A 12,424-nucleotide genomic window follows, 5' to 3' on the forward strand; every position below is an offset into this window, starting at 1 on the left:
GAGGAGGAGAGAGAGAGAGGGTGGTTCAGCAATGGCTACAGCTGTACCTCATTAGACAGCCCTGTTGTCTAGGACATTGTGTTTCCCTTGTGTTAGCTTATTCCATGCAGTTTATGACTGACTGCCCCAGGCATTCGGAAGGAAGCCGGTCACTGACTGCTCTGTGAGAGGGTTGATTAGTCATTGGAAACAGTGATCGGCACCATGACCCCTCCTGGCCCACGAGGCAGGGACATCCTTTAGAAGGATGAGAGGGGATCTTATCGAAACGTATAAGATTATTAAGGGGTTGGACACGTTAGAGGCAGGAAACATGTTCCCAATGTTGGGGGGAGTCCAGAACCAGGGGCCACAGTTTAAGAATAAGGGGTAGGCCATTTAGAACTGAGATGAGGAAAAACTTTTTCAGTCAGAGAGTTGTGAATCTGTGGAATTCTCTGCCTCAGAAGGCAGTGGAGGCCAATTCTCTGAATGCATTCAAGAGAGAGCTAGATAGAGCTCTTAAGGATAGCGGAGTCAGGGGGTATGGGGAGAAGGCAGGAACGAGGTACTGATTGAGAATGATCAGCCATGATCACATCGAAGGGCCGAAGGGCCTCCTCCTGCACCTATCGTCTAATGTACGAGGATGTTGCCAAGACTCGAGGGCCTGAGTTACAGGGAGAGGTTGAGCAGTCTCCTTTGGAGCGCAGGAGGATGGTGATTGTATTGAAAACAGGCCCTTCGGCCCCACCGAGTCCGCGCCGACCAGCGATCCCCGCACACAACAAACTCCCCCTACACACACTAGGGTCTATTGTACATCTAATACCACGCCGACTAACCAACAAACCTAGTACAGCACGTCTTTGGAGTGTGGGAGGAAACCGAAGATCTCGGAGAAAACCCACGCAGGTCACGGGGAGAACGTGCAAACTCCGTACAGACGGCACCCGTAGTGGGGATCGAACCCGGGTCTCCGGCGCTGTGAGGCGGCAACTCTACCGCCGCGCCACCGCGCTGCCCTGATGAGGATGAGGGGTGATCTTAGAGAGGTGTACAAAATCATGAGAGGAATAGATCGGGTGAGGGTACTGTTTTTCCCCCAGAGTTGGGGAATGTTCGCTTAGATTTAAGGTATACTAGACCAAGTGGACCTGTTGGGCCCAAACCTCTCCTGCATTGGTGAAGCACCCTCTCCTCCCCCTCTCCCCCCCTCTCCCCCCCTCTCTCCCACTTCTCCCCCCTCCCTCCCTCCTCCACCTCCCTCCTCCTCTCTCCCCCTCCCCTTCCAATCCCCCTCCCCCTTCCCCTCCCCCCTCCCACTCCATCCCTCTCAACCCCCCCCCCTTATCCTCCTCCCCCTTCCCTCCCCTCCCACCCTAGGAGATGGAATTAAACTTTAAAATGTGAATAACTTTAAAAATATAACACCGATTTCAATGAAACGTCTTCCATTAGCACCAAAGGGACGACGGTGAGTAAGGTGGGCCTACAATTGTCGCGCTATCGTGTACCGTTTTGGTTGTAGATCAGGAACAAACAAACAAACAAACGAGTTTTAGTATATAGATAAAATTACAAGGGGAATTGATACAGCCAATGCACAGAATCATTTACCCAGGATAGTGGAAACAACGACCAGAGGGTTGATTTCCTGCTAGATGCAGGAATAATGTTCCCCATGTTGGGGGGGAGTTCAGAACCAGGGGTCACAGTTTAAGAATAAAGGGGTAGGCCATTTAGGACTGTGATGAGGAAAAACCTTTTCACCCAGAGAGTTGTGAATCTGTGGAATTCTCTGCCACAGAAGGCAGTGGAGGCCAATTCTCTGGATGTAGAGTATTCAAGAGAGAGTTAGATTTAGCCCTTAGGGCAAATGGAATCAAGGGATATGGGGGAGAAAGCAGGAACGGGTTACAGTTTCTGGATGATCAGCCGTGACCACATTGAATGGCGGTGCTGGCTCGAAGGGCCGATTGGCCTCCTCCTGCACCTGTTTTCTATGTTTCTATGACATGGGTTCAAGGTGAAGGGGAAAAGATTTAACGGGAATCTGAGGGGGCAACCTTTTCGCTCAGAGGGTTGTGGGTGTGTGGAACGAGCTGCCAGAGGAGGTAGTTGAGGCCGGGACCACAACAGCTTATAAAAGACACCTTGTCGTGGTGGAGAAGCTCGTGTGGTTCTGAGATACTGAGAGCGATGCCGTCTGGAGCCACGCTCCTGGTAGGGTCACCTATGGCAGTAAGTAAGGTCGAGGGGGAGGTCCCTGACCAAGACCGACCCAAACCAAGGCCCCAACGGTGGAACAGGCGGAGGGTGACGGCTGACTTTAGTGGGAGCGTCACAACGGCTGGGAAGGCGGATGGATGAAGGCCGCAGCAGAAAAGGGTCCCCGGTCGTCTTGGACTCCACGCCACTGGATCCTGACCCAGATCTGTCAAGGACCGCGTGCGGTGGCTGTCTGTGCACCAGTCTCCCCACGTTAAACAAAGTCACGCACGGACGTCCTCTATGGAGAGGACAGTCACACTCGCTTCGAGCGACCGCCGATTATTAAAAGACACTTGGACAGTTAGATGGAGAGGGAAGGTTGAGGGGGGGGACAAGGATCGAATGTGGCCTCATGGACTAGCTGATACAGCGAGACAAAGAACTGCAGATTTGGGTTAATCGGGGTCAATTTTCGGGTCGGGGGCTCTTCGTCGGACTTCCAGTCTGAAGAAGGGTCCCGACTCAAAACGCCAAGCATGCACGTTCTCCAGAGATGCTGCCTGACCCGCTGAGTTACTCCGGCACTTTGTATCTATCTTCGGTATAAAACAGCATCTCCAGCTCCTTCCGATTACTATCTACCAGTGACGTCACCTGTACAAACCCTCCGTTAACAAGTGACACCGAAACAAAAACTAACCGTTATTTCCCTCGTCACTAAGCATTATTCCCTGATCACGTACCGACACGCTGAAAATGGATCGATTGTAATCAGGTATCGTCTTTCCGCTGACTGGTTGGCACGCAACAAAGGCTTTTCACTGCACCTCGGTACACGTGACAATAAACTCAACTAAACCTTCGAGAATTGAGGGATGGGAGCGCGTGTGTGTGCACATGTGTGTAGGTGCGTGTGCGTGTGCGTGTGCGGGGATTAGGAGGCAGAGATCATCCAAGATTGAATGGTGGACTGGACTCAATGGGCCGAATGGCACAATTCTACTCCTTTAGCTTGTGAACTGGTGTGTGTGTGTGCGTGTGCGTGAGTTTGTGGTGTGTGTGAGAGAGAGAGCGTGTGAAAGAGCGTGAGAGAGTGTGTGTGTGGTGTGTGAGAGAGAGAGCAAGAGAGTGCACGTGCAAGTGTGTGTGTGCGAGTGTGTGTGTGCGAGTGTGTGTGAGTGTGATAGTGTGTGTGAGAGTGTGTGAGAGAGAGTGTGTGAGAGAGTGTGTGTGAGAGTGTGTGTGTGAGTGCGAGTGTGTGTATGTGTGTGAGTGTGTGCGCGCGAGTGTGTGTGAGAGTGTGTGTGTGAGTGAGAGTGTGTGTGTGTAAGAGTGTGTGTGTGTAAGAGTGTGTGTGTGTAAGAGTGTGTGTGTGTGAGAATGAGTGTGTGTGCGTGAGTGTGTGTGTGTGTGAGCGTGTGTGAGAGTGTGTGTGTGTGTGTGAGAATGAGTGTGTGTGTGTGTGTGTGTGAGTGAGAGAGTGTGTGTGTGAGTGTGAGAGCGTGTGTGAGAATGAGTGTGTGTGAGTGCGTGTGTGTGTGTGAGAATGAGTGTGTGTGTTTGTGTGTGTGTCTGTGTGTGTGTGTGCGTGTGTGTGTAGTCAGATTCAAAAGGCAAAACATCACTCTAAAAGTTAGTGGTGCGATGTATACACCGGATTGTACGGTAGTGAATGGGAAGCTGGCTGGCTGGTCGGGGACTCCGGCAGTCCAGTCCGAGATGGAACACAAACCCTCTCTCCGCCCGGGCGCTGTTCTGCTGCTGTGGAAACGTTGACATGCAAGAGAATGTTCCTTCCCCCCCCTGCGTCTCTCCCTCTTTCACCCCTCCACCTCCTCCCTTTCCCTGAGGAGTGGAGTCAGGACAAAGAAGGGGGAGGTGGGGAGTGTTGGAGGGGGAGGAGTGATAGACGATAGACACAGGAGGAGGCCATTCGGCCCTTCGAGCCAGCACCGCCATTCAATGTGATCATCGCTGATCATTTTCAATCAGTACCCCGTTCCTGCCTTCTCCCCATACCCCATGACTCCGCTATCCTTAAGAGAATGATCAGCCATGATCACGATGAATGGCGGTGCTGGCTCGAAGGGCCGAATGGCCTACTCCTGCACCTATTGTCTATTGTTTAAAAACCCAGAGGCCCAGGAGCGGTTGGAGGCGGTTGGAGATAAAAACGTTCCCTCACACTTCAAAAGAAGTGTTCTGGAGGAAGCAGCTGATTGGGCGTAACCCCGGGGTTGTAATTCTGCTTTTTGTTCGTACTTTTAGTTCAGGGTTCAGTGAGTTCAGGGTTCAGTGAGTTAAGGGTTCAGTGAGTTAAGGGTTCAGTGATTTAAGGGTTCAGTGAGTTCAGGGTTCAGTGAGTTAAGGGTTCAGTGCTTTTTAGTAAAGGTACAGTTTAAAGGATTAAGAGGGATTTGATTTAATTTGGGGGTAAGACATGTCAGATGAGATCGGCCCCGTGGAATGCTCATCCTGCAACATGTGGGAGATCAGGGATATTGTCGGTGTCCCTGACGACTACATGTGCAGGAAGTGTGTCCAGCTGCAGCTCCTGGCAAACCGCATTGAACGGTTGGAGCTGCGGTTGGACTCATTCTGGAGCATCCACGAGGCTGAGAAGGTCGTGGAGAGCACGTATAGTGAGTTGGCCACACCACAGGTAAAAGATAAGCGGACAGAAAGGAAACGGGTGGCCACTAGCCAGCGTAGCAGTAGGCAGGTAGTGCAGGAGTCCCCTGCGGTCATCTCCCTCCTAAACAGATATGCCATTTTGGATACTGTTGGGGGAGATGGCTCATCAGGGGAAGGCAGCAGCAGCCAAGTTCATGGCACCGTGGGTGGCTCTGCGGCAAAAGAGGGGAGGAAAAAGAGTGGAAGGGCTATAGTGATAGGGGATTCAATTGTAAGGGGAATAGATAGGCGTTTCTGCAGCCGCAAACGAGACTCCAGGATGGTATGTTGCCTCCCTGGTGCAAGGGTCAGGGATATCTCTGAGCGGCTGCAGGACATTCTGGAGGGGGAGGGTGAGCAGCCAGTTGTCGTGGTGCACGTTGGCACCAACGATTTAGGTAAAAAACGGGATGAGGTCCTACAAGGTGAATTTAGAGAGCTAGGAGATAAACTAAAAAGTAGGACCTCAAAGGTAATAATCTCTGGATTACTACCAGTGCCACGTGCTAGTCATAGTAGGAATAGGAGGATATTTCAGATGAATACGTGGCTTGAAAAATGGTGCAAGGGGGAGGGATTCAAATTTTTAGGACATTGGAACCAGTTCTGGGAGAGGTGGGACCAGTACAAACAGGACGGTCTGCACCTGAGCTGGAATGGAACCAATGTCCTAGGGGGAGTGTTTGCTAGTGCTGTCGGGGAGGATTTAAACTAATGTGGCAGGGGGATGGGAGCAGGAGCAGAGAGACAGAGGGGTGTAAAATGAGGGTAGAAGCAACAGGTAGCAAGGTGAAAAGTAAAAGTGGCAGGCAGACAAATCCAGGGCAAAAATCAAAAAGGGCCACTTTTCAACATAATCGTACAAGGGGTAAGAGAGTTGTAAAAACAAGCCTGAAGGCTTTGTGTCTCAATGCAAGGAGTATACGTAATAAGGTGGATGAATTAAATGTGGAGATAGTTATTAATGATTATGATATAGTTGGGATTACGGAGACATGGCTCCAGGGTGACCAAGGCTGGGAGCTCAACATCCAGGGATATTCTATATTCAGGCGGGATAGACAGAAAGGAAAAGGAGGTGGGGTAGCGTGGGATGCTGTTCATTGACTTTAGTTCAGCATTCAACACAATAGTCCCCAGCAGACTGGTTGAGAAGCTGCTGGAACTGGGGCTTAGCACCCCTCTGTGTGCCTGGGTCCTGGACTTTCTCACCGCCAGGCCCCAAGTGGTCAGGATGGGGGAACACACATCTAGCTCCCTCACCCTGAACATAGGATCCCCCCAGGGCTGCGTCCTTAGCCCCCTACTGTACTCCCTGTACACACATGACTGTGGGGCCAGGTTCAGCTCAAACTCCATCATCAAGTTTGCTGATGACACTGTGGTGGTGGGCCGGATCTCCAACAACGATGAGAAGGCCTACCGGGAGGAGGTGGCTGATCTGGCACTCTGGTGTCAGGACAATAGCCTCCTCTTGAATGTCACTAAAACAAAGGAGCTGATTGTGGACTTCAGAAGGGCTAAACATCCAAGGACGTACACGCCACTGGAGATAAATGGGTCTATTGTGGATAGGGTGAGCAGTTTCAAATACTTGGGAGTCCGCATCGCAGAGGATCTGACGTGGGCAACGCACATTGCCGCACTGGTGGGTAAGGCTAAGCAGCGCCTTTACCACCTTAGACAACTGAGGAAATTCAGAGTGTCGCTGAGGATCCTTCATTGCTTCTACTCTGGGGCTGTAGAGAGCATCCTGTCCGGCAACATTACAGTCTGGTTTGGGAACAGCTCTGCCCAGGACAGGATGGCCCTGCAGAGAGTAGTGCGTTCGGCAGAACGCACCATGGGAACTACACTCGTCCCCCTGCAGGACCTATACATCAGGAGGTGCAGATCCAGAGCAAGCAAGATCATGAGGGACCCCTGCCACCCCAGTAACGGACTGTTCCAGATGCTACGGTCAGGCAAACGCCTCCGCTGTCACGCTGTGAAAACGGAGAGGATGAGATGGAGCTTCTTCCCACAGGCCATCAGGACTGTCAACTTTGATAACCCCAGAGACTAAATTTTTGTCGACACTTTTTGTGCTATGTTTAGTAACTTATTAACTTTATTTATATGCTGTAACTGTAATTATTTTTGTGCACAACCCGCAGGCATTGCCACTTTCATTTCACTGCACATCGAGTATGTGTATGTGACAAATAAATTTGACTTGACTTGACTTGGTTAGAGAGGAGATTAAAGCAGTGGAAAGGAAGGACATTAGCTTGGAGGATGTGGAATCGATATGGGTAGAGCTACGAAACACTAAGGGGCAGAAAACGCTAGTGGGAGTTGTGTACAGGCCACCTAACAGCAGTAGTGAGGTTGGGGATGGCATCAAGCAGGAAATTAGAAATGCATGCACTAAAGGTGCAGCAGTTATAATGGGTGACTTCAATCTACATATAGATTGGGTGAACCAAACTGGCAGGGGTGCTGATGAAGAGGATTTCTTGGAATGTTTGAGAGATGGTTTTCTAAACCAACATGTCGAGGAACCAACGAGAGAACAGGCCATTCTAGACTGGGTATTGAGTAATGAGGAAGGGTTAGTTAGCAGTCTTGTTGTGCGAGGCCCCTTGGGCAAGAGTGATCATAATATGGTAGAGTTCTTCATTAGGATGGAGAGTGACAAAGTCGATTCAGAAACAAGCGTTCTGAACTTAAAGAAAGGTAACTTTGAGGGTATGAGGCGTGAATTGTCCAAGATAGACTGGTGATTGATGCTGAAAGGATTGACGGTGGACATGCAATGGAAGGCATTTAAAGGTCGCATGGATGAACTACAACAAGTGTTCATCCCAGTTTGGCAAAAGAACAAACCAGGAAAGGTAGTGCATCCGTGGCTAACAAGAGAAATCAAGGATAGTATTAAAACAAAAGATGAAGCATACAGATTAGCCAGAAAAGTATCATACCAGAGGACTGGGAGAAATTCAGAGTCCAGCAGAGGAGGACAAAGGGCTTAATTAGGAAAGGGAAAATAGACTATGAGGGAAAACTGGCAAGGAACATAAAAACAGACTGCAAAAGCTTTTATAGATATGTCAAGAGAAAAAGATTAGTTAAGACAAATGTAGGTCCCTTGCAGTCGGAAACAGGTGAATTGATCATAGGGAACAAGGAGATGGCAGACCAATTGAACAAATACTTTGGTTCTGTCTTCACTAAGGAAGACATAAACCGTCTGCCGGAAATAGCGGAGGACCGGTGGTCTAATGAGATGGAGGAACTGAGGGAAATCCAGGTTAGTCGGGAAGTGGTGTTAGGTAAATTAAATGGATTAAAGGCAGATAAATCCCCAGGGCCAGATAGGCTGCATCCCAGAGTGCTTAAGGAAGTAGCCTCAGAAATAGTGGATGCATTAGTGATAATTTTTCAAAACTCTTTAGATTCTGGAATAGTTCCTGAGGACTGGAGGGTAGCTAATGTAACCCCACTTTTTAAAAAGGGAGGGAGAGAGAAAACGGGGAATTATAGACCAGTTAGCCTAACATTGGTAGTTGGGAAAATGCTAGAGTCAGTTATTAAAGATGTGATAGCATCACATTTGGAAAGTGGTGAAATCATCGGACAAAGTCAGCATGGATTTAACAAAGGCAAATCATGTCTGACGAATCTTATAGAATTTTTCGAAGATGTAACTAGTAGAGTGGATAAGGGAGAACCAGTCGATGTGTTATATCTGGACTTTCAGAAGGCCTTCGACAAGGTCCCACATAGGAGATTGGTGTACAAACTTAAAGCACACGGTATTGAGGGTTCAGTTTTGAGGTGGATAGAAAATTGGTTGGCGGACAGGAAGCAAAGAATAGGAATAAACGGGTCCTTTTCGGAATGGCAGGCAGTGACTAGTGGGGTACCGCAAGGCTCAGTGCTGGGACCCCAGTTATTTACAGTGTATATTAATGATTTGGACGAGGGAATTGAATGCAACATCTCTAAGTTTGCGGATGACACGAAGCTGGGTGGCAGTGTTAGCTGCGAGGAGGATGCTAGGAGGCTGCAGAGTGACTTGGATAGATTAGGCGAGTGGGCAAATGCATGGCAGATGCAATATAATGTGGATAAATGTGAGATTATCCACTTTGGCGGCAAGAACAGGAAAGCAGAGTATTACCTGAATGGTGACCGATTGGGAGAAGGGGAGATGCAACGTGACCTGGGTGTCATGGTGCACCAGTCATTGAAAGCAAGCGTGCAGGTGCAGCAGGCAGTGAAGAAAGCGAATGGTATGTTGGCATTCGTAGCAAGAGGATTTGAGTTTAGGAGCAGGGAGGTTCTGCTGCAGTTGTACAGGGCCTTGGTGAGACCGCACCTGGAGTATTGTGTGCAGTTTTGGTCTCCTAACCTGAGGAAAGACGTTCTTGCCTTAGAAGGAGTACAGAGAAGGTTCACCAGATTGATCCCAGGGATGGCGGGACTTGCATATGAGGAAAGATTGGATAGACTGGGCTTGTACTCGCTGGAATTTAGAAGACTGAGGGGGGATCTTATAGAAACATATAAAATTCTTAAGGGGTTGGAGAGGCTAGATGCGGGAAGATTGTTCCCGATGTTGGGGGAGTCCAGAACCAGGGGTCACAGCTTAAGGATAAGGGGGAAGTCTTTTAGGACCGAGATGAGAAAACATTTCTTCACACAGAGAGTGGTGAGTCTGTGGAATTCTCTGCCACAGAAGGTAGTTGAGGCCAGTTCATTGGCTATATTTAAGAGGGAGTTAGATGTGGCCCTTTTTGCTAAAGGGATCAGGGGGTATGGAGAGAAGGCAGGTACAGGCTACTGAGTTGGATGATCAGCCATGATCATATTGAATGGCGGTGCAGGCTCGAAGGGCCGAATGGCCTACTCCTGCACCTATTTTCTATGTTTCTATGTTTTACTATGTCTATCTAGCTCTCTCTTGAATGCATTCAGAGGATTGGCCTCCACTGCCTTCTGAGGCACAAAATTCCACAGATTCACAACTCTCTGACTGAAAAGGTTTTTCCTCATCTCAGTTCTAAATGGCCTACCCCTTATTCTTAAACTGTGGCCCCTTGTTCTGGACTCCCCCAACATTGGGAACATGTTTCCTGCCTCTAACGTGTCCAACCCCTTAATAATTTTATGCGTTTCGATAAGATCTCCTCTCATCCTTCTAAATTCCAGTGTATACAAGCCTAGTCGCTCCAGTCTTTCAACATATGACCGTCCCGCCATTCCGGGAATTAATCTAGTAAACCCGAGTCAGCCCGAGGGCAGGAAGCAATGGCCTGTGGCAATTGAGTAGCGATTGTCTTTAGTCGAGTTTAGTTCATTGTCACCTGTACCAGGGAACTACAGTGAAAAAGCCTCTTGTTGCGCGCTAGCCAGTCAGTCACTCAACCCAAAACATCACCTACCCATGTTCTCCACAGATGCTGAAGAAGGGTCTCGACCCGAAACGTCACCCATTCCTTCTCTCCTGAGATGCTGCCTGACCTGCTGAGTTACTCCAGCATTTTGTGAATAAATACCTTCGATTTGTACCTTCGATTATGTTCTTACAAATAGCTGGAGTAACTCTCTCAGTGGGACAGGCAGCATCTCTGGAGAGAAGGAATGGGTGACGTTTTGGGTCGAGCATCCATCTTCAGACCATGGGTCTCGACCCGAAACGTCTCTCCAGAGACGCTGCCTGTCCCACCGAGCTATTCCAGCTTTTATGTGTCTATCTTCGGTTTAAACCAGCATCTGCAGTTCCTTCCTGCATTTTTCCAGAGGTGCTGCCTGACCCGCTGAGATACTCCTGCACTTTGAGTCCTTTAGTGTGTCGACCGGCGTCTCCAGTTCCTTGTCTCTACATGACGCCTGCCAATCCCACCGCCTTCCTCTCAACGGGGAATGGCAAAGAAGTCACAGAGAACAAGGTGACGCACAGCGGTAGAGTTGCTGCCTCACAACGCCAGAGACTCGGGTTCCATCCCGACTACGGGCGCTGTCTGTACGGAGTTTGTACGTTCTCCCCGTGACCTGCGTGGGTTTTCTCAGGGTGCTCCGGTTTCCTCCCGCACTCCAAAGACATACAGGTTTGTAGATTAATTGGCTCGGTATAATTGTATAAATGTAAAAACTGTGTGTAGGATAGTGTTAGTGTGCGGGGATCGCCGGTCGGCGCGGACTCGGTGGGCCGAAGGGCCTGTTTCCGCGCTGTATCTCTAAACTAAACAAAAAAAAAGCTAGAGGGTTTGTAGGTTAATTGGCCCTCTGTAAATTGCTCCTAGTGTGCAAGGAGTGGATGAGAAAGTGGGATAACATAGAACTAGTGTGAACATGTGATCGATGGTCGGCGTGGACTTGGTGGGCCGAACGGCCTGTATCTCTAAACTAAACTAAAAGTAAACACACTTCCACATCTTTGCTTAACATAGGAGCCAGTTCAGCTAAAGAACCAGCCCTGGTTCACAGAGCTATCCACTAATTCTTTTTCAACTTCCAGATTCCTGCGTGTTTGGTTTCGTTTAGAGATACAGCATTGAAACAGGCCCTTCGGCCCACCGAGTCTAGGTTGACCGTCGATCACCCATTCACATGTTATCCCACTTTCTCATCCACCCTCTACAAACCAGGGGCAATTCACAGAGGGTCAATTTGGGCGGCACGGTGGCGCAGCGGTAGAGTTGCTGCCTTACAGCACTTGCAGCGTCGGAGACCCGGGTTCGATCCCGATTACGGGTGCTGTACTGTACGGAATCTGTACGTTCTCCCCGTGACCTGCGTGGGTTTTCTCCAGGTACTCCGGTTTCCTCCCGCACTCCAAAGACGTGCGTTGTAGGTTAATTGGCTTGGTAAATGTAAATAACTGTCCCTCGTGCGTGTAGGACAGTGTTAGTGTGCGGGCATCGCTGGTCGGCGCGGACGCGGTGGGCCGAAGGGCCTGTTTCCGCTCTGTATCTCTAAACCAAAACTGAAAGCTTTTCGCTGTACCTCAGTAAGCGTGACAATATACTAAACCGCAAACTAAAAACCGGAGCACCAGGAGGAAACCCACGAGGTCACACAGAGAGAAGGTGCAAACTCCGTAAGGATCGAACCGGGGTCTGTGGCGCGGTGGCGGCTCTACCAGCTGCCTCAATCGTTCTGGAATCGAACAGAGAGTGGTGAGTCTGTGGAATTCTCTGCCACAGAAGGTAGTTGAGGCCAGTTCATTGGCTATATTTAAGAGGGAGTTAGATGTGGCCCTTGTGGCTAAAGGGATCAGGGGGTATGGAGAGAATGCAGGTACAGGTTACTGAGCTGGATGATCAGCCATGATCATATTGAATGGCAGTGCAGGCTCGAAGGGCCGAATGGCCTACTCCTGCACCTATTTTCTATGTTTCTATCTTTCTATGGAAGGAACTTAGTTTCCTTTACACGGTTTAACTGCGTCTCTACAACACAGCGGCCGAGGTTTACATAAGGGAGGCTCAAAATGATAATCAATAAATTCTGATTTCACCAGCGATCCCTTCAGCGAGTAAACAAAGCTTGCGAGTGTACACAGGGCCGT

General features: G+C 49.5%; 1 protein-coding gene across 1 annotated transcript in view; it reads right to left on the minus strand.

Moving 5' to 3' along the window:
- The window catches only part of capn5a (calpain 5a), a 67,100-nt gene that overhangs the window by 28,527 nt on the left and 26,149 nt on the right, over nucleotides 1–12,424 (minus strand).

This window comes from Rhinoraja longicauda, chromosome 7, assembly GCF_053455715.1.
Source record: "Rhinoraja longicauda isolate Sanriku21f chromosome 7, sRhiLon1.1, whole genome shotgun sequence".
NCBI lineage: Eukaryota > Metazoa > Chordata > Chondrichthyes > Rajiformes > Arhynchobatidae > Rhinoraja > Rhinoraja longicauda.